The 27,475-nt window shown below is 41.8% G+C and overlaps 1 protein-coding gene across 3 annotated transcripts in view; it reads left to right on the top strand.

The window, feature by feature from the left end:
- Window positions 1–27,475, top strand: part of C2H8orf34 (chromosome 2 C8orf34 homolog) — a 220,104-nt gene that overhangs the window by 6,866 nt on the left and 185,763 nt on the right. The gene's annotated exons all lie outside the window — the stretch shown is intronic.

The following is a 27,475-nucleotide window of genomic DNA, read 5'->3' as shown; positions in this document are numbered from 1 at the left end:
TAATATCAATGGTTATTTCAATCCACTGTGTGTATCAGACAAATTATGTATGACACCTTAAAAAGAATTATTTACAGAATCATAAAATGATCTTAACATTTATAAGTGTATTTTATATATTACTTTACCTCCAAGCAGAAACATATTTTTTATTTATTTATTTTTAGATACAGTGTATTTGAATTCACTAAGTTTACTTTTAGACTCCCCCACCACCATTTATAGAACAGACAATCACTAGACACATTTACATTAAAAACCGCAAATAATCAGCCAACCACCATTGGTTAAAAGAACCAAAATAATTGTCTTGCTAAATCTCAAATAACCCTAAACCTGAATCTACCCCTCTGAATATTGTTGTTCGTTGAACAGCTGTTATACCATGCCTGCTCCCTTTGTTGGCCTAAGGCTGGAGTGAATTCCAGAGTTGTTGGTCATCTTCTGAGAATGTTATGCCCTTAGTCCTTAAATGTACAAATCCAGGGACTGTCAACTTAAGTATCTCAGCTGTCATTGTATACTATCAAAAGTTAGAGTGCAACTTTCAAGATATAAAAATCATACTGGTATAATAGTCTCATAGAGATGCTTCTGTCTAGGCTGTTCAGAATTATCATTTATTTCTGTTTCAATTTTTCGGCTATCCAGACATATTCTGTTCCTGGGATGAAAGGTAGTGAATTCTGGGTCATGTGAATATTAGACTGAGAAATGTTGTTTCAGACAGCTAGGTGGAGCCCTAGAAAGACAAAATTCTTTCAGTACTCATATTTCACAGGCAGAATTTTAGATTGCCGCATTCATCGGATTTATCATACTGGATCAGACCAGCGTAATTGATCTAGCTTGGTATTCCCTTTCTGAGAGTAGTTAGAGTACCAGACGTGTCCATAGGAAGGTGAAAAACCTTTATGATGGACTACTGTACTCCAGGGGACAGTGTTTTCTTATCCTCACACAATTTGTGGTTGGCTTGTATGCTGAAACTTGAAGGTTTATATCCTATACACTTTTATCCTATCTAATATACCTCCTGGATTTTGTTTCTGCTATGTATGTCTAGCCCTCTTCTGGGATACATTTATATATATTGATTATTAATGGGGACTATCCTAGGGCCCTGATCTTAGTATCTTTATACCTGCAAGAGTAAAAGCTACTCATAGATAGGGTAGCCCCATTGAAATCAGTAGGACTATTTACTTGGGCGATGATTACTTATGTGTGAAAGGATTGCCAGTCCAGTCCTCTATTAGCTTAGGCCCATATCTTCAACAGAGTCCACACATTTTGGGTGCCTCAGTTTTTGAGTGCCCAAACTGATTTTTCCCAAGTGCTGAGCACCAAGAAATTCAACTGAAATCAACTGGAACTTCATTTTCGGGTGTGCAGAGACTACATGTGGGAGTATTCAGACTTGCGTGCAGGCTTCTGAGTTTGCAGAAACATACGCTGTCAGGTATAATTTTGAAAATGTGACTCCCACGCTTCTATACACTCTATTATTTAGAACTACATTATGCTGCCAGTGTAAAGTATGAGGTGAAAACTCACCGCCTTAGGGAATGTCTTCCTAAACCCCAATGCATATGGAGGAGTGGGACCACTAGTACACTTCCTTTGGGGACACTAGGTGCCCCCGTGGAGTAGAGATGGAACATTTCCTTCACTGGAACTGCAATTATGCCTCATACTTACACAGACTGCATCTGGTAGGGTGCAGGAGATGGTTCTTTGCATACTCTTTCCATTATGCACCCATGTAAAGATCAGGCAGAATCTGGCTCTGACTGAGAGCTAAATTTTCATACACCTTTGCTGAAGTTGTACACTCTCCAGCCTTAGGTAAAAATATGTATGGATGAATGAACAATCAGGTAATTGAACTTGTGCAAACTCCATATTTGCTCTCTTGAATCAGGGTAATTATGTGTGCAGATGGGCCACGCTGCATGTGCTTAACTGCCTATTTGCATGTGTAAGTGTGGGTTTTCTTTGCACAGTGGGTGCATACACAGTTTTTATTGGCACAGTTTAAGTAATCATTTTTAAAGATTTTTGGCCCTGAATATTTGAGATATAGTGCAGGTTCAGAAAAGAACATGTGTGTGCCTCAGTAGTGCAGATCTGTACATCCTGACTGATACATAATGAAAAGAGACATTCCTCAAAAGTCATAAACGAGATAATAAATTTTTCTATTACTGTGCTTCTGTGGGCTCCCCTGGTAGCTTTGATCACAGTGGAACAGGAACCAGGTAGTGCAACTTCAGGGGGGCTAAAATAAGGTGGGAAAGGTGTATTAAAATTTAGAAGTAGAATGCCCTCTGCTGTTTGCAGCATTCAGTACATATTTGTAGGGTTGCCTTTTTATATTAAAAACCTTAGCTAGGTATTTTTAAGAAAAAACCAACAAGTCTGAAAAAAGAAATTAAGGACAAAACCTCCTTTTTGTTAAAAATGTTTGACATTACTGAAAGCATTGCTCTTACTCCTTTTAGGTAGCTTCTACAAATTTACCCATAATGTTTTATATCTGATGCTGACTTTGATTTGGAAGTGTAATTTTCAAATAGCTTCTTGACCCAAGTGAAGAATTGTAAATTGCATTTCAGGCTGTGTCTGTGTGAAGGGTACCACAGCAAAATTTAAGCCTCATCTAAAACAAACGTTACAAGATATCTTTTTGTTATATTAACAAGAACATTCACAGGTGAGGTTAACTTTTTGTTTGTATTGCAGGAAGCACAGCTAGTTCATAATAAATATTGAACATACAGAATTCACAACTACTGAAACAAAGTGAGGGTTTTAGGCTTGTGGGCATGTTTGAATAAGTTCATTTGCCCATCCTTGGGGCTTTCAGTGACTCTCATAACACATGGATATGTTGTAGTTTTTTTGGAAGCAGTGAAAAACATATTTTTAAATTTTCAGACTGAATCTTTCTACAGGCCAGTGCTTGTATAACTATTAATATGTATTAGTACTTTATTTTTATATAGCACCTTTCAACTGATGAGCTGAAAACACTTCAGAAAATACCGATTTAAGCCCGACAACATCAATCTAAATTTGTTAATCCTCATTCCCCCAGTAACACCCATATTTTCCTTGCTATTCCCGCACAGTCTCCAAATTTCTCTGCTCCCACTTTTCCAGCTCCTTTAAAGCAGTGGCTCTCAACCTTTCCAGACTACTGTGCCCCTTTCAGGAGTCAGATTTGTCTTGCGTATCCCCAAGTTTCACTTCACTTAAAAACTACGTGCTTACAAAATCAGATATAAAAAGACAGAAGTGTCACAGCAAACTGTTACTGAAAATCTTTTTTACATTCTTCTTGTCTGTATGAAATTTTAGTTTGTACTGACTTCACTAGTGTTTTTTAGTAGCCTGTTGTAAAACTAGGCAAATATCTAGATGAGTTGATGTACCTCCAGAAGACCTCTGAGTACCCCCAGTGGTACATGTACCCCTAGTTGAGAACGACTGCTCTACAGTCTTCTGCACCCCATATTCCCTTTCACTCACTCAGATTCCCTTTCTGCATCCCTCAGTTTCCTCTTGCTCCCACATTTTTCTGTGCTCTCTTGGGGCTTGTCTCCATTACCCGCTGGATTGATGGGCAGCGATCAATCCAGTGGGGGTCGATTTATCGCGTCTAGTCTAGACATGATAAGAGACGCAATAAATTGACCGCTGAGCTCTCTCCCATTCCCCCTGTACTCCACCGGAGTGAGAAGCAGAGTCGATGGGGGAGTGTCAGCTATCAACTTACCACAGTGAAGACACCATGGTAAGTAGATCTAAGTACGTCAACTTCAGCTACCTTATTCACGTAGCTGAAATTGTGTAACTTAGATCAATTTCTTCCTCCCCCAGCGTAGACCAGGCCTTAGTATCCCTATAGACTGAAAGGGAAATGTGGGCCATCTTTACTGAGGGTAATCTATTTTTTCAGACTCATTGAAAGCAATTGAAGCATTTGATATAAGGACAGAAATTCCAGAGTTTCATTCCAGGATTTAGACAATCATGAAAATTGTATTTTAAAAATGACCCTCCTCACCCCACTGCAAAAAAAAAATCACCCAGAAAGCTTCCAAATTCAGTGAGGTTTGCAATTATATTATATGGAAACAGGGTAGTATCTCTTTAAATCCTTTGTGAGCCTTGCAGTAGTGCTCACTGTGTTCTGTATTTTAGAAGCCATTAGAATAGTAGTGAGTATGTAGTTAGGAGTTGCATGTTGTGTATATACAGTAAACACAGTTATTTGGACCCCACCATGCCCATGTAGTTCCTTTGTATTATATTTGTTATGTGAAGAGAAAAAGACAAACAGTGATAAAACAGAATTGCTGCTACTTGCAATCTTCTGCCTTAACTGCTATTACATGGTTATGTATGGTTTTACTTTCTCTTCCTCTTTGGTGGCTTTGCAGGCTGCTTCTTCCAGTCTCTTAGCAGGAGTGAGAGGGCAAGCTGTATGGTGCCAAAGCTACCTAATCTCTGCCATTTGGCCAAAAGCTCAATTTCCAGCTCTGCTACCTGTTGGGTGTTTGGCTTTTGGCTGGCTTCTGGTTTCTGAGACTGGTCTGGTTTCTGAGACTCCCTCCCCTCCTTTCCCCACCAGCCAATCAGGCTGCCTCCTTGCCTTCACCTCTTCTCTTCTCCTCCAATATGAGACCTAGAGGAAGCTGGGGGAGCAATATATGACAAGGTAGGCACCTGACGGGAAGGAAAGTCTGAGGAAGGGAGAAGCAGCCACTGGATCCACATGTACTGAGCAAGGAGTCCAGCCCAATGTTTGTGTGAGGGATGGGTGGCAGTGGGGAGAACTGAGAAACTTGGGGTGGGCTACTAATGGATTTGGGTGACAATGGGGCACATTAATACAGTGAGGATGAAGGGGAGGATTGATGGAATATGGGGTGAAGATTGAGGCAATGTTGCAAACTCTTGATTTTTTTTGCAAGTCTCTTGATGTTTAGTGTTTTTCTTAAAGCCCAGCTCCTGGAGTCAAGGGATTACATCCAAATTCCAGCTTTCTTTCTTTTTTTAAGTAACTTTCTAGCCCTTATAGTTGCTGAGAAAAGCTGGAACCTGACCTGGCCATTAAAAATCCGGTTGGCGGCGCGGCGGGGCTAATGCCGGCTCCCTGCCTGTCCAGGCTCCGCGCAGCTCCCAGAAGCAGCCAGAATGTCCTTGTGGCCCCTAGTGGAGGGGTGATCAGGGAAGCGCCGCACACTGCCTCCGCCCCTCAGTGCTGGCTCCGCAGCTCCCGTTATCCAGGAACTGCGGCCAATGGCAGCTGCCGGGGTGGCGCCTGTGGGCGCAGGCAGCACGCAGATCCATCTGGCCCCTCAACCCAGGCTGCACGGAGCCTGGACAGGCAGGGAGCCGGCATTAGCCCTGCCGCGCCGCCAACCGGATTTTTAATGGCCAGGTCAGAAGTGTTGACTGGAGCCACCAGGGTCCTTTTCGACCAGGCGTTCCAGTCGAAAACCAGACGCCTGGCAACCCTAGCTCACGTGGATCAAATTGCAGCCTCTAGGCCTCTCCACATCCTAACCAGCCATCGTGGCAGACAAAATGGAAAGAAAATATCGCAAATGTTTGATACCACTTAAACTGGTTGAATAACAGTATTTTCAAAACTTGACATGCCTCCTGTTCTTTTGTTCATGGTGGATAAAATCAGGGTATAAGTAAGGTGGTACGGGCTGGTACGGCATACCGGTAAAAAGTGGCCGCCGGTACCGGCCCTACCGCCTTAATTTAAAGCACTGCTGCGGCAGCGCTTTAACGTTGCTGCCCCTTTCGCCCTCCTCCCCCCCCCCCCACCAGGCTGCCAACAGGAGGGGAGGCAAAAGGAGCAGCTGCCCCGGGGCTCGTGATTTAAAATGGCCCAGGGCTCTGGCTGCTGCTGTAGTAGCGGCAGTGGCAGCCAGAGCCCTGGGCCCTTTAAATCGCTGCTGGAGCCCTGGGCGGTGCGGGCCAGGCAGCGTGCAAGGGCTGGCTGGGGGACACTGACCCTTAGCCCCGCCCCTTATGCCCAAGACCCTGCCCTTCGGGGGGGGTGGGGTGTGTGGAGCCAGCCCCTGTACCAGTAAGTTTTCAGTTTTACTTTCACCCCTGGATAAAATCGATGCTTCAAAAATATCAAATAAAAACAGATTTTTTTAAAAACTTACATTGGATGTTTTTTAATTTAAATTAAATATAGGTTTATTTTTAGAAAATAAACATATTTAAAATATCCACTTCTGGGAGCTGCGCAAAGCTAGGGCAGGCAGGGAGCCTGCCTTAGCCTCACTGTGCCGCTGACTGGGAGCTGCCTAAGGTAAGCACTGCCAGGCCAGAGTCCGCACCCCAACCCCCTGCCTCAGCCCTGAGCTGCCTTTTGCACCCCAAACCGCTCATCCCTGGCCCCATCCCATAGCCCACACTCCCAGCTGGAGCCTCAACCCCTCCCAACCCCCTGCCCCAGCCCTGAGCCCCCTCCTGCACTCCAAACCACTCATCCCTGGACCCACCGCAGAGCCTGCACCCCAACCTCCTGTCCCAGCTCTGAGCCCTGTCCTGCGCTCCGAATCCCTTGGCCCCAGTCTGGAGCCCCCTCTTGCACCCCAACCACCCGCCCCCAGCCCAGTGAAAGTGAGTGAGGGTAGGGGGATGGAGTGAGTGCGGACAGGGCCTTGGGGAAGGGGCGGGGCAGGGCTGTGGAAAGGGGTAGGGCCTTGGGGAAAGGGCAGGGCAGGGGTGTTCGGTTTTGTGCAATTAGAAAGTTGGCAACCCTAACACAAGCAGATCTGCACCCACAAAGAGCTCCACTGAAGTCAATGAGGCTCTGCCTATGTTCAGGCTCTGCCCATGTAGATCCAAGTCATCAGAAAACTGTAAAGTATCATTGTCAGGGTTGGCAAGCTCAAAATATGAGCATTTTTTTCTTATTTTCTGTGTAAAAAAGCAGTACAGTATCTTGCATGCTTTTTCTAAAAAAATAAAATAAAAAAAAACAGGAAAAAAAATTAGAAAAGGAGTACCAGCAGCATCTTGGCTCTTATTTTAAAACAAACAAACAAAAAAACACTTTACAAAACTTTAATTCTTTGCAATGAAGAACTGACCTGGCCTGATCCTGAAAGGATTAAGTGTCTCAGTAACTACAGTCCCTAAGTACAGTCCCATGGGACTACTCGCATGCATAATTTCTCACATGCTTATGTTTTTGTGAATTAGCTCCTAAAACAGTCAATAAAAACTTTTTTAAAAGCTCTATGTAATATTATGCCCATATCCTTTTAAGCATCGGACAATGCTGTATGTTCCAGGGTATAGTTTTCTAAAGGACCTGTTCCTTTTATCTTTTTAAAACATAGTTTGTCCCTGGACCAGTTAGTCTCCCTTGTTGCTTAGTGAAGGCATATTGACTAAACAATCTATGACATTTACATTGGGGGTGATTTTCAAAGCACAAAGGGCAATTGCGCCTTTGAAAATCTACCCTGTTGTGTTTAAATACTGAAGTTGTTTTGTTTGGACTTGGAAGTGATTTAAAAAAAAATTCCTTGTGACATGAACATTAGAGGGCTTTTTGATGTCTCCTTTTATAATTATTTTGATTGTTTTTCATTTTTATTTTTTGCATTCAGGAAAATACACACTTCTTAGTTTATATATTAATTACAAAGAGCCCTGCTTTCACAGGTTTTTCATCTTATTATTGCATATTGATTACATTTGATTAATAAAATAATAATAGTATTAATATTATAGTTATATGTAACCTAGTTTAACCTATAACTTATAAAATAGAAAGTACATCTAGTTTATGTAAGCTGATATTTATTTAGCTCTCCCATTATCTCAGACCTGCTTTACAGGGTGGCCCTGATATGATAAGTGTCACTTAAGCCTGTGCAACCTCTGCAGTTGGCTTCATAAAGGCCTCACAAAACTGTCATGCAACATCCTTTCATTCAAGTTGCATTTATGCAACTCAATTGCTGGCATATAAATATTTCCCAGTGAAGTTTGCAACCATGCCGTTAGTATAAATTGCAGATATGTGTTTTTTTTTTTTTTTTAAGGCTGTCTACTGAGAGCTTGTCTATACAAACAGTTAGTGGGTGGCAAATTGGGCTATACATCTACTTTGCACTAGCCTGCCATGCACTGTCTGTGTGGACCCTGCTGCCATGCACTAAAAGTTCCCAATTGTGCTTTGATCTGCCCTGCTTTCAAACATGCACTAAAGAACTTTTAGTGTGCAGCAACAGGATACACATAGACAATGCCTGTCAGGCTACTGCAGGGTTGCACCACAGCTTGCTGTGCACTAATTGTTTGTATAGACAAGAACTTAGAAGTTGATCTTGCAAAGATTTAGGCATATGAGTAACTTTCCTCATGTGACTTGTATCACTGGGACTTTCTTCATGTGAGTTGTCCCAGTGGTAATAAAGTGACTCACATGCCAAAAACTTTTGAGAATCACTAAGTTTGAGTCTAAAGGCTTTGGGTGAAATCCAAGATTTCATCTTTGAGTCTAAAGGAGCAAGGAGAGGACTGTAGTAAGGAAAAGAAACTACTAGCAGGCATAAGATGGTAGAAGTTAAAGTAGGTCAACTCCTACTTTAACTTACACCTTATACCTTTTTCTGATTCCTTAGGATGTAAGGTACAACATCTTTGATTCACTTTACATTTATGCACTGGTGAGTGAAGGGAGTGAAATTTACACCACCTCACATGTCTGAGTTTGGTTATCTGTTTCTGTCTTTTTGAAACTGGTAGTGTGAAAATCAGTACACTTCTGGTGTGTGGGTGTATGTTTTGTAAGATCAGGTTCCTCTATTTCTGTTAGCTGGCAGGCCTATTGCATGAAAGTTAAATGATCTTAAATGGTTTCCTTTTATTCCAAAGGTCTTTCCATCAATGTGAAACTGGTAGTATTTTTGGGTTTTGGAGATATTGAAAGTTGTACCTTCTGGGTTTCATTTCAGCTACATCAACTACAGATTCTGATGTAGTTTCCAGCTACCCTACTATAAAATTTAGGGAAACATATTTCAATTTGTGCCCTATTTGGCCTCCACTACTAATATAGAGGACTACAGATCATCTTTTTCCTGTTAAATTCCACTGATTCTGTAAGTGTTGTAATGTTCTTTGACTATTTTAAGTTTGCATCTGGCTTAAAACTCTACTGTTTTGGTGGGTTGTGACTCTGCTGTAGGATTCTTGCTACTCAGCCTAGGTAGAAGGTACAAAGTAGAGCAGGTTGAAATGACTTGTCCATACAAAATGCAGTTTCTGCAAAATTGAAACTTTCCAATTTTTCCATTGATTTAATCCATTTGGTCAGTTTAATACAAATTAAAATATTTTGAACTGATCCAACATTTTTTTTGTTTCAAATCAGTTCATTATTAAACCTCATTTCCCAACGATGATTTATTGCCTTGTGGTAATTATAGTCCAGGTGTCTCATGCCCTCTGGCTGAGCGCCTTGGCTGCATTATATCTCCCATGATGCAACTTGGTCCTCCCCCATGTCCAAGCTGTGTGGTGCAGCATGGGAGTCACATGTCTAGGGGTGCATCAGGAAGATGTAGTCTGCCTGTGGAGCCTGGCCCATACGAGGGAATGGGGCATCAGGCATCTGAACTACAACTCCAATAAGGCACTACAGGGAGCTGCAGTTTAAAGTTGAACTGACTCAGAATTAAATGTCAAGTCAGTTCACCAAACCAAAATGAAATATTTTGATTTGGGAATATAAAAATGTTTAAAAAATGCTGAAAGGAAATGTTTCTGAATAGAAACTTTTTAGAACTTGTTCCTCCAAAAATTTCAATATTTAACTTTTTGTCCCACTTCGAACAAAAAAAAGTTGAACTATTGGGCTTTCCTGTGGCATGAAAATTCCCATTTTTGCTCAGCTCTAGTGTAAAGAGTAATCTCTTAAAGCTTTTTTCTGTTCCATGGCTATCTTGTAGTTATTTTTTTTGTTTCTAGTCATTCAGCTAGACTTAAGTAAGCACTTTCAATTGTTCACAAATTCAACCAAGTAAAAGAACCAGTGGGAGTTCCAGTGTCCAGAACACAATGGAAAAATAACTGCTCTCTTTCCTGGCTGGTTCCTTATCCTCTTTTCTCTGATTTCCCTGTCTTCTCTATATCAGTTTCCTACCTCTTTCTCCTTTTCCACATGTTTTTCTCTTTCAGTGTTCTCTATTTTCTCATTTTTTCTTACGTTGCTTTTCACTGGCCTTTTCTCTTCCTCTCCCCCCTCTGTCTTGTCTTGTTTTATTTTCATTGTTTTCTTGCTCTTCATGTTCTTTCTTTCATTTCCAATTTATCTGTCATTTTTCATGCATTTCTCTGTCTTTCCTGCTGCTGTAGCTCACCCCACTATCTTTTATATTTTCCATTCCTTTTTGTCCTATGAATCACTGCCATGGATTGCCACACCGATCGTCTTGGTTCAAACCTCATTCTAATTGGGAACACCTTACAAAGCGAATCTGAAACTTTGCTGGTTTTCCTCATAGAGTTTCCATCACATGATGGGGCACTGGTGGGTGGGAGATGTCCCCTGCAGAAAATCAGGATGTTCAGTCCCACCCCCAAGCGTGTAGATTTTCCAAACTCTGCGTGGATTTCAAGGAAGCAGTTATCAGCTCATCTGTCAAAGGTCAAACACAGAGAGGTTTAGTGTGATATGTTCTTCAGAAAGAAAGACGCTGTGTCTGTGTCTGCCTATCTCATGGCTATCCCAAAGGAACTGCCTGTACGCTCAGAGCTTGAGAGAGATTCCAAATAATATAGACAAGTAAACTTTTACTAATCCAACCTGTTCAACTGGATACCTTAAAGAGTTTTACTGTCTCAGCTACCTTTGCTGTCACCTGATTCCCTGAATCTGCTCAGAGGCATATTCCAAAACATGAATGGGGAATCTGCCGAATATCCTGCAAGACAAGGTGTGTGAAGTAATATCTTTTATTGGACCAACTTTTGTTCTTGAGAGAGACAAGTTTCAAGCTTGCACAGAGCTCTTCTTCAGTTTAATACCCTGTGTGTTTTAAATCGGGCAATGTATTATCTCAGGATAGAATGTTCTGCTTGGTTCTCTCTACTCCCTCCCACAACATGTGCAATGTGGATCCCCAGACCCTCAGAGTCCAGGGAAGGAGGAGCAATATTTAGAGCCCTGCACAGATACAAAATTTGTATCCGCATCTGAGCTGCGAGCCACAAACATGGTCCATGGATATCTGCATCCGCGGATATAAAGCAGATTTCTGCAGATTTGCAGGGCTCGAGATATAAAATTTGGATCTGCATCCATCTGCAATCTGCAGACGTGATTCATGGACATAAAGTGGATATCCACAGATTACAGGATTCTAGCAATATTGCACAGCCAGGAATCCACCTACTTTTTTGATTCTTCCACCAGAAGAGGTGGTGTTTGAGTCCGTTCTGTTGAAGGCAGCATGCTTTACCTTAAACGCTACTCCAGTGACAGATCATGGTTAAAGAGCATACCTCTTTGAAAGGAGAAAAGTGACAAATAGAATGAAGAACCTGGAGGAAATTTAAGAATGCAAATTTCTTTTGCCAGAAGTAATTAGTACATGCTTGGGACAAAAGATCAGAGGTAGGAAGCACTACTTCATGTGCTGTCCACAGGCTAGCAAATAAGCAGAAACTGAATACAGTGTATTAAAGGGTAATACTAAAATTTGATAGGACCAATATTTGACATGCCATATTTTCCCATATAGTATCTGTTTGCCAAGTCTATATAATTTCATGTGCTATTTTATTTCTCAGAATAATTGGCTTGATTATGCATGAATACTCAGCTGCTGATATTTTAAGGAAAAAAATAATGTTGTAATATCAAACCATTATGTACAGTCAGTGGAAGAAAATACATGTTATTAATAAAAGACATTCCAGTTCAGGTTGCTAGGGAGTTTTACAATTATGTATTAAATATTAAAATTACCTTGGGCTGGTGTCCTCTTAAATAATACAGGCAGACTCTTTTTATTGATAGAAAATAATACTTTTGAAAGTATTCGTAAACTCCTAGAATGGAGAGGAATTATTCAGGCTGGCAAAAGGAGGCAATGGACTGAAATTGAGAGGAAAAAAATTCAGCTGTGTATCAGGAAAGATCTCACTATCAGCAAGATTTAGGGAATTGTAGACCAGTGAGCCTCACTTCAGTACCTGGAAAGATACTGGAACAAATTGTTAAACAATCAATTTGTAAAAACTTAGACGATAATAACATAAGTAATAGCCAACATAGATTTGTCAAGAACAAATCATGTCAAACCAGCCAAATTTCCTTCTTTGAAAGGGTTACTGGCATAGTGGATGTGGGGAAGTGGGGGTGATCTTGATTTTGGTAAAGCTTTTGACAAAATCACACTTAACATTCTCGCAAGCAAAGTAGGGAAATGTAGTCAAGATACACTCACTTTATAATGGTTTCACAACTGATTGAAAAACCATACTCAGAGAGTAGTTATCAATGGTTCACTGTCAAACTGGGGGACATATCAAGTGGGGTCCCACAGGGATCTCTCCTGGGTTCAGAATTACTTGATATTTTAAATTGTATAATGGAGTAGAGAGTATGCTTATAAAATTTGTGGATGACACCACGTTGGGAGGAGTTGCAAGCACTTTGGAGAACAGGATTGGAATTCAAAAGGACCTTGTTAAATTAGAGAATTGGTCTGAAATCAACAAGATGAAATTAAATAAAGAGAAGTGCAAAGTGCTTCACTTAGGAAAGAAAATTAAAATGTACAACTACAAAATTGGGAATAACTGATTAGGTAGTAGTACTGCTGAAAAGGATCTGGAGGTTATAGTGAATCTCAAATTGAATACTTGCATGAATGTAATGCAGTTGCATAAAAGGCTAATATCATTCTGGGGTCTGTTAACAGAAGTGTAATGTGTAAGATCCAGGAGGTAATTGTCCCACTCTACTTGGCACTGGCGAGACCTCAGCTGAAGTATTGTGTCTAGTTTTGGGTGCCACAGCTTAAAGATAAGGACAAATTGGAGCGAGTACAGAGGAGAGCTACAAAATTAATAAAAGGTTTAGGAAACCTGACTTATGAGGAAAGGTTAAAAAAACCTGTCCTGTTTAGTCTTGAGAAAAGAAGATTAAGAGGGGACCTGATAGTCTTCAAATATGTAAAGGGCTATTATAAAAAGAAAGGTGAACAATTGTTCTTCATAGCCACTGAAGGTAGGACAAGAAGTACTGCAGCAAGAGAGATTTAGGTTAGATTAAGCTTTGGAATAGGCTTCCAAGGGAGGTTGTGGAATCCCCATCATTGGAGGTTTTTAAGAAGAACAGGTTGGACTAACACCTGTCCGGCATAGTCTAGGTTTACTTGGTTCTGTAGTAGTGCAAAGGGCTGGACTTGATGACTTCTAAAGGTCCCTTCTAGCCCTACATTTAATTATTCTAAGTTAATTAGATTGTGTAACACTCTCCTACAGGAATTGATAGGAGTCGCATCACTTGGGATAATTTACTAGCAAAGCACTCAACAATGTGCTGTGGGGAACGTTCCTTCGTTGGCAAGTGATTAATTTAGTAAGTTACCACTTCTAATTTAAATTCTAAGCTTCACACAGTCCACCACTCAAATGTCTAGTTTCATGCCCATTCTAAATCTCTTAGAGCTATAGTATTTTCTTTTTTCCAAGGAGGAAGATGCAGGAGAAGATAATACTTTGAATCTCCCCTAAAGGAAGAGGTAGACAGTGAGGGTCAAGGCATGACCTTCAAGAGGTAGGGAGCCTGAAGATTTGCTGGTAATTTTGGGTCATTCCTTGTGGATTTCAGGACCTCTGTATGGGAAGACAATCTTTAAGTACTATTTACCAGGGCCACTTGTGCCCTTTCCATGCCCACGCCTTGGCTCCCCTCTGCACTGAGCAGCAGCGGGGAGCATAATTCTGTTAGATTCTCAGCTTTCTAAAACAAATGTTAAATTATTGAGTGGATAACTCAGGATTTCCATTTTTTATTGAGTGCTTTCAAAGGCATTAAAATAATTCATTACTGATGCTTCCTAAAGCAAGAATTTGACTGACGTTGAGTTATTGACCATGGCTTGGAAAACACCAGCAACAATGGGCTATAATAATGCCCAAAGCCATAGGCTGTGGTTTATATTTCCTTTTGGAAATCACCTCTTCAGAACAATGTGTTATAACTCTTCACAGACCAGAAGATGAATTTTTTTTGTCTATACAGATTGTTTTTTGTTATTTCAAGAGTATTTCAGTACCCCCTTTCTATTATGTAATTCTTTTATCAGCCAGCTGTAGAGCTACTACTGTAAATAGTTTTCCCCCCAGTTTTTAAAGGTTAAGTGCCTTCCAAACATTTGAAACATTTGTTTTCACTTAGAACATTTTGAAATGTGTTTTGGTGCCCCAGACCTTGAGATGTCATCTAGTCCAGTCCCCTGCACTCATGGCAGGAGTAAGTGTTAACATAAGTATTAACATAACTAGATCCATCATTATATTTTTGTTACATGGCTGTCAAGTCAGCAAAATTTTGACAGCGTATTTAAAATGGCAGAATACAGACTAGGGAATTTTTAGATTACTCATTCAGAACATTAATATTTTATAGATCTAAAGTGCCATTTTACGTTATGTGTAAACTGTTTCAATTTGGTGAATAGTTTACATGAGAAATAATTGGGCTATGCAGTATTCCTAAATTCCAACGTGACTTTTATATTCAGCTAAAATTTTAGGACATGATACAGTACCATGTATTACATAAAATTTGTTAACCAATTTTATAGCAAATGAATTCCATTTCTTTGCTACAAATATTTAAGTGGGGGCGTTTAAAAGCACTGTCTGGTATGGATATTATGAATTTATATAAGTTGTACAGTCTCCTTCGTATATTCAAGAGACTGCATTAATTCTAGTTCCCAAATACCACCATTTCATAATTATTTATGTACAGTATATCTGTACTCCATAATAGGAGTATAGATACTGTGTATATGCAGTACACTCTATGTGCATTTTATGCGCTCTGACACACACACACACACGCACAGTTGGGATTTTCAAAAGCATCTAAATGATTTAGGACTAGAAAATTCCACCTTATTATAGGAGGAGCTAGTAGTGGCTCCTGTATTTAGGATGCCTAACACTTTCTATGTATAAAACATCACGGTGATTTTTTTTTTTAATTTTTATATAACCTCCATTATCTGCAGCAGGCCTTTGAAACTCATCAGGGACAAACTGGCCTTTGTGCCATGGAAATCTTGGTCCGGTTTGGCTGAATTAAAAGCTGTTTTAACATGATCCTTTCTCTTTCTCTTGCTTCTGGTCTTAGCAGAATTTTGGCAGCCTGTCCAAACAAAAAACCATTCTTAAAAGCTCTGAGGCTGCGCTGCCACCACCGCAGCTCATGCAGCACTTGGAACACCGAGGAGTGCCAGAGCAGCTGTAGCTGCAGGAGTGGGAGGAGCCAAGTGAGACATCCACCCATCCCCTACAGTCAGTCCCCTACCCCTGACACAGTACCTTGCATCAAAAGCCCATCCTTTCTCTCTGGGAGCACCACATGGGCCAGTACCCCCCTCCCCAGTTACTGGTGTGGGAAGAGAGAGGACCAGGCTGGGATCTCCCAAACATACCCTGGATTCAGCATATGGTGCCAAAGTGGAGACTTAAGGCCTGATTCTCCTCATACAGTGGGGTAGATTGAGAGTGACTGCAGTGAATACTCCGGAGTTATAAGTGAGATCAGAATCAGGCTCTTAAGTCCTAAACCAAGTTTATCAATGGCATGGCTATGATATTGTGGCTCTTGGTATTATAGTGGGCCTCTTCTTGAAGAAAATAACACATTGTTCATTTCATAATGAGTCTTCTCTTAACATTGGGTGCGGGGGAATCCGTTTAATTCTCCTTATTCCTGAAAAGGGAACAGATGATAAAACATTTTTGGGATGAGAAATGTGTAACATGCACTTCTGCTACTAGTGGCTTCCTCTCTCTCTCCCCCACCAGGTAACTAATCAAGAGGTATTGACAATATACAATTCATTTCTGAAGCACTTATTTAAAATTGTAACTTTACTTGATTAATTGCTTCAGTGGAAAAAGCTGAGATTGTATTTTTGAAAATAACATGTTTGTGAAATAAAATGTCCTCGTGTTTGATTTTGGGTCCAATTCAATATATTAATCTTTAAAACACTTACATAGTTTGGGTCTAGCAAAGTCCTAACTTTTTAGATGATCTCCCAGGAAAAGCATTGCAGAATCTCACCAACCCCACAACAAAACCTTAATTCAGTAAGGCACGCAAGCATATTCCTAACTTTAAACTTGTGAGTAGTCCCATTGACTTCACATGCATAAAGTCAGTCATCATGTGCTTATGTCTTTTGCTGAATCCGGGCCTTAATGCATCAATTCGTTTTCCAGTACAACCCTCTCCTTTCCCTTGGCCCTCAAAAGAAAACAATCAATATCTCCCAGCATAGTGGGCCCCACAAAAGAAATCCAGCGTTCTTCTTGCTAACCCAGCCCTTTGATAAAACAAATCCATCCATTCTGGATGGCTGGAAGCTGATGTCAGTAAAGGTCAAACTAGAAATAAGATGCAGATTTTTAACAGATCACCAAGGGATGAGGTAAATTCTCTATTATATGGAATCGTTAAATCAGGATTGGATACCTTTCTGTGCAGTAGCTCAACCACAAGTAATTGGGTTAGATACAAGAATCCCTGAGTGAAATTCTATGGCCTGTGCTTTTTCAGAAGGTCAAACTAGATGATCATAATGGCCTCGCTTGGCCTTAATATATGAATCTATTCTCCCCAACATAGATCTTCATGAACTTTCCAAAACCCCAAAGTAGTTATTTTAATTTTTATCTGGTTGAAACTATATTGTGTTTTGCTGGCAAAAGTCAAATTTCAGTGGCTGGACAACAGGTGAATATTTTTGAATAATTGTTTTCGTTACCTTACAGTGTTTCTGCTTTATAGTGAGTAAACGTTGTTTGTTTGATAAATGCTTGTTAAGTTCAGATAGTGATGTGATTTCGGTAAGCATCAATGTGAATTTACCTGTAAATAATCGATGTGATGCAAAGAAAAACAGATGTTAAGGCTTAAACATTGAAGCACAAATGCCCTTACCAGTGTCATAACACTGTGTGATCTGGAAGTGTGGTGACTGATAACCTGTACCACCATCATGTTGTCACACCAGAAACAATCTTTTATTAGCAAACTCCATTTTCCAAATGACCATTGCAATCAAAATGGGAAAAAAATTCGAGGAATGTCATGTCCCACGTGATCCCTTTCTGGATCCAGGTGGAGGGCCATTGTTGTGCATACCACTTGCCTTGGTAAAATACCACAAAACCCACAGCTCCCAAAACATCCGAGTGGATTTTTAAGTCAGCCTCCTGTAACCATTCCTACTGCCATAATGACACACCATTGAAATGGCTCAGAAACAGTTCCCACATCTCCAAATCCTCCTTCATCTCTCTAGTAACTCTTATAAAGTGAGGTTGATGGTGGGATGGAAATTGTTGAAATCATGGTGGAATTCCTCAAGGGCTTCTTTTCCATGGGTCTAGATGATGAAGATGTCATCAATGTAGCACAAGTAGAGTAGGGGCATTAGGGGGACGAGAGCGGAGGAAGCATTGTTCTAAGTCAGCCATAAAAATGTTGGCATACTCTGGGGCCATGCGGGTACCCATAGCAGTACTGCTGATTTGAAGGTATACATTGTCCCCAAATGTGAAATAGTTATGGGTGAGGACAAAGCACAAAGTTCAGCCACCAGGTGTGCCGTGACATGATCGGGGATACTGTTTCTGACGGCTTGTAGTCCATCTTTATGTGGAATGTTGGTGTAGAAGGCTTCTACATCCATAGTGGCCAGGATGGTGTTTTCAGGAAGATACCGATGGATTGTAGTTTCTCAGGAAATCAGTGGTGTCTCGAAGGTAGCTGGGAGTGCTGGTAGCGTAGGGCCTGAGGAGGGAGTCTACATAGCCAGACAATCCTGCTGTCAGGGTGCCAATGCCTGAGATGATGGGGCATCGAGGATTTCCAGGTTTATGGATCTTGGGTAGCAGATAGAATACCCCAGGTCGGTGTTCCAGATTACCCAGAAGTCACCTATTACAGGACAGCCCAACGAAGAAAATAACAGAACGCCACTAGCCATCTCCTTCAGCCCTCAACTAAAACCACTCCAATGCATCATCAAGGATCTACAACCTATCCTGAAGGATGACCCATCACTCTCACAGATCTTGGGAGACAGGCCAGTCCTTGCTTACAGACAGCCCCACAACCTGAAGCGAATACTCACCAGCAACCACACACCACACAACAGAACCGCTAACCCAGGAACCTATCCTTGCAACAAAGCCCGTTGCCAACTGTGTCCACATATCTATTCAGGGGACACCATCATAGGGCCTAATCACATCAGCTACACTATCAGAGGCTCGTTCACCTGCACATCTACCAATGTGATATGTGCCAGCAATGCCCCCTGCCATGTACATTGGTCAAACTGGACAGTCTCTATGAAAAGAATAAATGAACACAAATCAGACGTCAAGAATGATAACTTTCAAAAACCAGTCGCAGAACACTTCAATCTCTTTGGTCACTCGATTACAGACCTAAAAGTTGCATCCGATCAAGTGAGCTGTAGCTCACGAAAGCTTATGCTCAAATAAATTTGTTAGTCTCTAAGGTGCCACAAGTACTCCTTTTCTTTAGACCTAAAAGTTGCGATTCTTCAACAAAAAAACTTCAGAAACAAACTCCAATGAGAGACTGCTGAATTGGAATTAATTTGCAAACTGGATACAATTAACTTAGGCTTGAATAGAGACTGGGAGTGGATGGGTCATTACACAAAGTAAAACTATTTCCCCATGTTTATTCCCCCCTCCCCACCCCCCACTGTTCCTCAGACGTTCTTCTGAACTGCTGGAAATGGCCCATTTTGATTATCACTACAAAAGGTTTTCTCTCCCCTGCTCTCCTGCTGGTAATAGCTCACCATAAGTGATCACTCTCGTTACAGTGTGTATGGTAACACCCATTGTTTCATGTTCTCTATGTATATAAATCTCCCCACTGTATTTTCCACTGCATGCATCGGATGAAGTGAGCTGTAGCTCATGAAAGCTTATGCTCAAATAAATTTGTTAGTCTCTAAGGTGCCGCAAGTCCTCCTTTTCTTTTTGCGAATACAGACTAACACGGCTGCTACTCTGAAACCTGTCTTATAAAATGGTGTGGTCCTTCTGTGCTTGTGGTGGCAGCTGCCAGCCAAGTGCAGAATGCCCACGCCGTGACTATAACCCGACAGGCAAATTTAAGGTACCCGGTAATAGATTGCAGCTCTAAGAGTGTAAGTTTCTTGGTCTCTATACCTCTGATAAACAAGCCCAGTAACTCCTGAAGCTTATTCTGAGGGAGTCACAATATGCCTGGTCTGGGGAAAAGACTGATTGGCTTGCCCTTTATCAACTCTCTTCTTTTCCGGTCCCCTTCTGCAGCAACGTCCTTGCCTCTCTATCTCACCCCTGCCACAAGTGGTGTACCCCTTCCCCCAGCAAGCCAGACAACGCCCACCCGTTATTATCATCAATTACAAAGCAAGATACAGGGTCTTTTAAATAACTTCCTAACATGATAGGTACATTTAGACATAGCTAATTAGAGCTTTCTTGTAATTGGTCCTATGATTAAAAGGCTCTGAAGACTGTTCCATTTGTATTAAATGCATGGACAGTCACGGAAAGATTAGAATTTGAGCCTGCATTAGAATCCTAGAATATTAGGGTTGGAAGAGACCTCAGGAGGTCATCTAGTCCAATCCTCTGCTCAAAGCAGGACCAACACCAATAAAATCACGCCTGCCATTGAATAGATAATAGAGCACCCATGGAAAGGACAGAACAATAATGAAAAAATGTTCTCTTTATAAAGAATTCATGTAACTTGCATTTAGGTCAAGAAATGTTTTTCCAGATCGTGCACATCTTCCTTAATAAACAATAAAAGGATTCTCCCCTATATGTGCATATGAAAGACACACACAAATATATTTCCCTACATGCTTCATTTTCACTTTCCTAACAGTATCTAATCTAAAGTATACTGTGCTAAAACATTAACGTTGTGGGGGTAATTATTGGGACAGTGGGTAAAATTCTGGTCCCATTGAAATCAGTGGAACTTTTGCCATTGACTATAGCTGGACCAGGATTTGCTTGAGTGTCCATACTCTGTAATTCTTGTTCGTAGTTCAGTAGCCTACTTTACCCTTCCCCAAACTGAACACTAATATTAGAAGAAAAATGTATTTTTATTCTGCAAAAAATATCTGCAGATGAGCTAGTGTGTGAAGCTTGCATCTGTTTATTTCTGTAAATAATTAAGATTATATAAATATTTTTTTAAGTCTGTGAACATAAAAGTGTGCAAATGTATCCCCAGAGAGTAGACTTCAGATAACTAGCTTTATATCTACCTTGCAATGGCAGATAAATCTATCCTAGAGAAGTTTGTTGGTTTAGAGAGCAATCCCACAATCATGCCCATTCTTTCTCACTCAATGTGGGGCAACCTGTGCAGGGCAGTACAGTGGAAGAGTCAGCAAAAAATGAATCTGCTCTCCTTTTTGCTGCACTCCTCCCACTACTATCCCATCCGTATCCCTAGTGTTACCAGTCATTCTCCCACTCTTTCTGTTTGTTGCAGTCTCTCCTCTGGCTGAGGGTGGCTTCAGACCTGGTAACTTTTGAGTCTCTGGATTAGACACTTTGCCCTTGAGATAATAGAAAGTTGAAGAAGTTGTTCATTTTCTGGGAGCATGGAAGCCCTATCTGTCACGTGATTCTACAATCTATGATACTGTTATGTATATTCTCACATGTTCATTGAGGTCTGCATTTGAGAATATGATATTGTAGGCAGGACACCTTAATGCTGTAAAAGTCATCCACAGGCAGTATTTTCATAATTAATTGAATGGATTGAAAATGAAAACTGCTTGTTCTTAAGATATCTAGATTTAAAGGGGCACTGTTATCCTGAAAATTTAAAATCAATATATTAAAATAGTTTTCTTTGCACACCCTTTAATAGTACATTCTGGATTAATTTTTAAGATTATTGTTTTTAAAAAATGGAAGGGTTTTTCTTCCCTTGTTGAGATACAGTTTGGAGGCAAGTCAGAGAGCATAACCACCAAACATACTCTCACCTGTCTGTACCCTTTGGCTTCTTCTGGGTAGTTGCCTGTCTGACTTCTGCCACTTCAGTTTCAGTTTTGCTGCTGCTGTTACTGACCTTTTGCAGGAGCTGGGGAAGGTCCTGCATGTGAGTTACTTGCCACAGAACAATGCATGAGAGTGATGCTGTCATGCTAGTACAGGAAGTGGAAATGATTGTACATGGTTTTCAACTGGAATGCCTGGTTGAAAAGGGACCTGGCACCTCCGGTCAGCACTGCTGACCAGACCGTTAAAAGTCTGGTCGATGGCACAGCGGGGCTAAGGCAGGCTCCCTGCCTGTCCTGGCTCCGCATGGTTCCCGGAAGCAGCAGCATGTCCCTCCTCTGACTCCTATGCATGCCACACCCCAAGCCTTGGGTCTGCAGCTCCCATTGGCCAGGAACTGTGGCCAATGGGAGCTGTGGGGGTGGCGCCTGCAGATGGGGCAGTGCGCAGAGCTGCCTGGCTGAGCCTCCACCTAGGAGCCGGAGCAGGGACATGCCACTGCTTCTGGGAGCTGTTTGAGGTAAGTGCTACCTGGAGCCTGCACCCCTGATCCCCTCCCACACCTCAACCCCCTACCCCAGCCTCAGTCCCCCTCCTGCCCTCCAAACCCTTCAATCCCAGCCTGGAGCACACTCCTGCATCCCAAACCCTCAGCCCCACCCCAGAGCCCCCACCACCAGCCAGAGCCCTCACCCCTGTTGTGCCCCAAGCCCCTGCCCTAGTCCTGATCCCCCTCCCACAATCCAAACCCCTCGGCCCCAGCCCCACCCCAGAGCCCTCACCCCAAACCCTGTACCACAACCCCCTGATTCCCCTCCTGCCCTCCAAACCTCTTGGTCCCAGCCCAGAGCACCCTCCTACATCCCAAACTCCTCATCCTTAGCCCCGCTCCAGAGTCTGCACCCCCAGCCCTGATTCCCCTCCTGCCCTCCGAATCCCTCGGTCCCAGCCTGGGGCCCACAGCCTGAACCCCTCATTTCTGGCCCCACCCCAGAACCTGCTCCCTCAGCCCAGAGCCTTTTTTCCTGCCACACCCCAATCCCCTGCCTCAGCCCTGAGCCTCCTCCCATACTCTGAACCCCTCAGCTCCACCCCCCTGGCCTGGAGCCCCCTTTTGCACCCCAAGCCCCTCATATCTGGCCCTACCCCAGAGCCCACACCCCTAGCCGGAGTCCACACCCCCTCCTGCATCCCAACCTACTGCCTCAGCCCGGAGTCCCCTCCTGCACCCTGAACTCCTCATTTCTGGCCTCACCCCAGAGCCCACACCCCCTCCTGCATCTCAACTCTCTGAGCCAGCCCAGTGAAAATGGGCAAGTAAGTGAGGGTGGGGAGAGCAAGTGATGGTGGGGAGGGATGGAGTGAATGGGAGGCGGGGCCTTAGAGAAGGGGCATGGCATGGGCAGGGCCTTGGAGGAGGGGCAGGGCAGGGCAGGGGGCGGTCAAAAAGGAAAGTTGGCAGCATCCAGTCAGTAATCAGCCTCTGCCATGGAACGGGGAGGGGGTGGGGTGGGGGCAGTGGTGAGCTGGAGCCAGTTCGCACCGGTTCACCTGAACCGGTTGTTAAATTTTGAAGCCAGTTTAGAACTGGTTGTTAAAGGGGTGGGCAAACTGCGGCCCATGGGACCATCCTTTCTGTCCCGCCTGAGCTCTCAGCTGGGGAAGCTCCCCTGAGAATTTTTACTCACCCAGCGGCGCTCCGGGCCTTTGGCGGCACTTCGGCGGTGGGTCCTTCGCTCGCTTCGGGCCTACGGCAGCACTTCAGCAGCAAATCCTTCAGTGCCGCCGAAGACCCAGAGCGACTGAAGGACGTGCTGCCAAAGACCCAGAGTGACTGAAAAGTATGAGAGATCTTAATTTGTGTCCTAAATTTGGTATTTGCTTTCACAATTGGTATGAGTTGGGGGGACCGCTGAATGAGTCCCTCCTTGCTTCTCTTATTAGACCCTTTGTGGGAAATGCTTTGAATGAAGTAAACAAGACCTAGAGGGCATTCTGTACGGCACTCATCAGCTGGAGGGAGGGTTTCCATGATGACAAGGCTGAAGATGGTAGGGTGGAAATAAAATAGCCTCTTGAAAAAAATATGGAAGCAAGTTTTTTGGGGTAAGATTTATGCTCACATTTTAGCAATATTAAGTTAATGTTCCTCTATATAATATGGGCTAGAACTGAAAGTAAATAAAATAGATGATGATTATCAGGAACTGTGACCATATAATATGTTTGCTTATGCATATAATAGCTTATTGAAGCTTGCCTGTATAATGGTTAATTGTAACAGCACAAAATGTATCTCACTCAATAGCTTTAAATTGTTTTGGATCATCTTGTGATTTGCTAGCTATGCTACTGAATCAGAAAAGGTTTTGTTGAGACCAATTGTTTTAATTGTTTTGTTTTCCACTTGGGAATAGTTGTCTACTTAGCACATTGTGTCTATTTCTATCAAAGAATGCATAATTCTTCAAAACCTCAGACCAAATTCATACCAATCCTAAAAGGATTTTGTCATTGTAACATATTATGTACACTTCAGATAATTAATGCATCTGTGCCACCAATAAGCAAGTTGATTCCTTTCTTTTAATGTAAACCACTTTTGTGACCTTTTCAGAACCACTTTAAAGTTTTTCAAGTGTTTTCTTCAATATTTTGCTATTAAGATATCACCTAAGTAGCAGATGAAAATGTCTAAATCTTAGAGAATCTGATCCATGAACTGAGCCAGATTCTCTTATGCAGTACAGCATCTTTACAGCACTTAAATGGTGTAAAAGAGCTGGGATCTAGTTGCAACTGTCAAACTGAGAATTCCCAGTGGTTCAGAATTCTCATCTGGCAGGGAATAACTCTTATGCCAGTTTCATTCTCTACCCTGCATACAGAGTTTCAGAGGCAGGGCAAACCCGAGCTCTTCTATAGTCTGGCAATTCACAGCTGGTGAATAAGTCTCCAGAGTGCTCTGACAGCTAGGCTGGGGCAGCTTGAGAATTGGTGAGCCAGAAACCGCTCCCTGAAACCTCTCTTCTCCACCCCTTGCAACAAACATACCTTGGCAAAAGAAAAATATTTTACCCATAATCTGGAATATAGTAGCCTTTCATAAATAGACATTTTTGTATACTTAATTGAAATTTAATCTGCTGGTAATGCCATCTCTTTATATTATTGAGGTAGGTCAACTTCAACTCCTCAGACAGTTTAGCATGTATATTTTGTCGATCCTTCCAGCCAACAGTTTATGGTGACTCTGTAGTTCAAGAATCCTCTCATTTCCTTGTTTTAAGAACACGTGATGTTGTTGCAGCCCATTCACTAACCTGTATAGGCAAAAGTCTGTTGTTTCTGGAACTCTTCTGACTTTGTTTTCTAGACATTCTGACAGGATGAAACTGGTTCCTGTGCAGAGTATCAGCACAGGTTTATGCATCACCTCATTTACCAGTTTCCATATTTCATCTTACCAGGAAAAAAAGGTGGCTGAGGCTGATGTGCCATCTCCAAGTGAAAACCCATGAAGTGCTCTAACTTGTGTATAGCCTTCTGGGTAGAGAGACTCATTTAATCTTTTTCCTCTTCTTTGAAATGAGCCTTCCTTCCTATGACACATGGACATGCTGCTGGAAGACTTTCTGGGTGGACTTTCACCAAAGTTCTGCTATTTCTACGTTCAGTTCCTTTTGTGATCACTGCTCATTCAGCAGCTGCTCTTGTTTCTCTGGATTTCTATTCCAAAACCAAAGATATCTCTATTGGCTTCTTATTAACAAATAATAACAGGTCATGGACAGTCCTCTTAATTTTTTTTGTAAAAGCCATGAAACCAGACCTGTTTTCTCCATTTTGGTTTCTTTAGTGAAATGTCTTTTTTTCATCTAGGAAGTCTGTTTGGGACTCTTTTTGCTCACACTTAAGCTTCTGCACCACTCTGGCTGTATAAAAGGGCCTTGAAGTGAATACAAATAATTTGCTCTACCATGTACCTGTGCAAGCCTTCAATTAACCTCCTTCACGTACCCTTTTACCAAACTGTCTTCTTCTAACTCAAGCCACTATTACATCAAACATCCACAACTACTAATGTTGGGGAAAACAGTCTAGTAGAGGAGTGTGTGCAGAAGGGCTAAGGAGGGCAGAGTTAACTTGCCGTGTGTACTGTATGGTAATGATAGTTGTTGTGGAAAGGTGTGCGCTTATAACTTCTTTAACTTTTAAAACAAAGAGAGGGCAGAAGTGAGGAGAAAGCAGTGCAGGAAGTAAGGAAGACATGAGCCAAGAGAAATTAATTAACTCTGTGAGGTAATTTTAAAGTACGGGCAGCAGCAACGAGTTTAACAAATTGGGAGAGGACATAAAGAAAAAAATTGACCTGTATGGACAAATATTTGAAAAAGGTTAAATTATTAGTTCTGAGTGGGGAGTTGGGCTCAATGGATTAGAGAAGGGGGGGGTGAAAACCAAGACATCTGGTTTTTAACCTGGCTCAAGAAGGAGAGTGGGGATTGCTGCCTGCTACTGAAAAACCTGAATATGTACTCCCAGTGCCTATTGCTTTGGTCTGTTTTCAGAGTGGTCTGCTGACACGCCCATGCAAATAGAAGTTAACTGGCTATGTGCCACAGTGTGAGCACCCTTTAGATCTTGTGCTTGCTGCACCCACTTAGCTTTTTCCCTTTTCTCCTGGCTACACTGTATTTGAAATTCCTTGACTGCATCTCTTGCATCCTACAAGTTACATGCTAAGGAGGTTTTCAAACTATTAACACCCTCCAGTTGCTGTTTTGAGACTGTTCTGCTCCTTGTCTGTATTTGTTTTCCATTAAATCTTTTATTCTACTGTTTAAAGCTAAGCAAGTTAAATAGAGCCCTTGCATAGCCATGCCCTTTCAATCCTTTTCTCTCCCCTGTTTACTTTGTTTTTCCTCCATTTCTGATTTAAACAGATTACATACATGACCACAAGGGTTGAGGTTATTTACAATATTGAACCAGAACGATGCACCTCTGTGTTCATTTATAAAGTGTACAATAAAGGATTATAATGTGTCCTGTCTTTCCCTTTCATTAGCCATGTCTGTGATTTCTGTATATGGCTTTTGCCTAGGAAACGCTTTAACTTGTGAATGTATACACACACTTAAAATGTAGCTTTTTGCCCAGGAATTCCTAAAGTATTGGCGTTTCTCCTAGAGTGCTGTATTATGCACTATCTATAAAACTGGTTACTTTTAAAAAGGCATTTTGCCATAGTAGCGCTTATTATTAAAAATCACGGTAGCACCTCCTGTGCATACTGGAAATGTCTGAAAGCTTATAACTCTCTTTGGCTTGGCCAACTGCCTGGGTGTACCAGAGATTCACAAACACTAGTGTCCTACCACTTACTGAATTGGATCCCCTTCCAAGCAGTTATGTCGTGATCACATGCTTCTTGGTTTGACTGATGATGTGGCTAGATGGCTCTTGGCTGGCTCGCCAATTTGTTGATAAATTGTATAGTCAGTTGCTTGACTGCACTTTGGTTCGTAATGAAATATACTTGACGCCAAATAACCACTGTCAGTCAGATTTATTAATATGGTACAGGAAAAGGATTCTATACAATACCAGTCTCTGAAGAGCAGTCCCGTGCAGCAATGTTACATTCACCTTACGCAAAATGTGTGCTCCCTCAAGTTACAGCCGTAAAGCCATCTTTGTATACCTTACTTGTTTACCACTACAAAGTACTGTATATATCACCTGAAACTGGATTCAATTTATCATCTTTTTACCTTGTTTATTTCTGGTACCATGGTGTACTTCTTTATCTTTTGTTCTTAACCCATGCATTCCAGGTACTAATGGGCGTGAAGACACCTCCTATGCCAGTACCAGGATAAATAGGTTTGTGAGGGTAACTCCCTTTCTGTTCCTATAAGGAAACAATTATATGTCCTGATACTGACAGTTTAGCTTAGCACAAGTGAACAGGATTATAACAAAGGTACAGGACAATTTGGGCACTATAACAGCTATATTAGTGCTTAATATGTGTACTTAAATGCTTGTAATATATCTTATGGATAACATTATCAGCATA

This window comes from Natator depressus, chromosome 2 (genome assembly GCF_965152275.1).
Source record: "Natator depressus isolate rNatDep1 chromosome 2, rNatDep2.hap1, whole genome shotgun sequence".
Taxonomy (NCBI): domain Eukaryota; kingdom Metazoa; phylum Chordata; order Testudines; family Cheloniidae; genus Natator; species Natator depressus.
This window is presented reverse-complemented; position numbering and strand designations above follow the sequence as displayed.